The sequence below is a fragment of the Octodon degus genome, unplaced genomic scaffold (genome assembly GCF_000260255.1).
Source record: "Octodon degus isolate 3935 unplaced genomic scaffold, OctDeg1.0 scaffold00196, whole genome shotgun sequence".
Lineage (NCBI taxonomy): Eukaryota > Metazoa > Chordata > Mammalia > Rodentia > Octodontidae > Octodon > Octodon degus.
Window position 1 is genome coordinate 2,265,432 of NW_004524772.1, and position 753 is coordinate 2,266,184.

The following is a 753-nucleotide window of genomic DNA, read 5'->3' on the forward strand; positions in this document are numbered from 1 at the left end:
ACGTGACTATTTCTTTGGTGTTGATTTTGCTGGACCCAGGTACTTAAATTCCTTTCCCATGTCCTAATCATTTTGTAACACATAGCTAACACTTCCCTTCTCTACTCCTTTTCTTAGGAAAGTATAGTCAATGAAGAGTTTTGGTACTCAAGAAAATAATTGTACTAGTCATCAATGAGTCCACAGTGAAAAATAACAAATTAAACGAGATCAGGCACATTCAGGGTGATATGGCTGTAGACATAAATAATGAATTAGAAAGAACTAAAAATATGCTCTTTAAAAAATAAAAATTAAAAAACAACTGAAAAGATCAGAAGCAAAGAACACAAGTTCTTGGTGTAATAGAGAAGCCAGAAAGATTTACAACCAGTTGAACAAAAAAACTTAAAGAATATTTTAAAACAACACACATCCAAACAGGGAATACTTAAATATAAATAAATACTACTAGATTATCTGTCAATGTGTTTTTTAAAGTGTTGGAAAGGCAGGGGAGATGGCTCAGTAGAATAAGTGCTTCCCTGGCAAGCACAAGGGTCTGAGTTCAATCCCCGGTTCTGCCAAAAAATAAAAATAAAAATAAAGTGTTGGGAAAGGATGCTTGAGATGAAAGGATGTGCTAAAATATGACCAAGTGTTGACTTAGGCCTCTAGTCCCAGTGGTCTAGGAGGCTGAGGCAAGAGGATTTCAAGTTTGAGCCCAGCCTGGGCGATTAAGCAACTTAGAAATAAAAATAAAACTAAAACAGA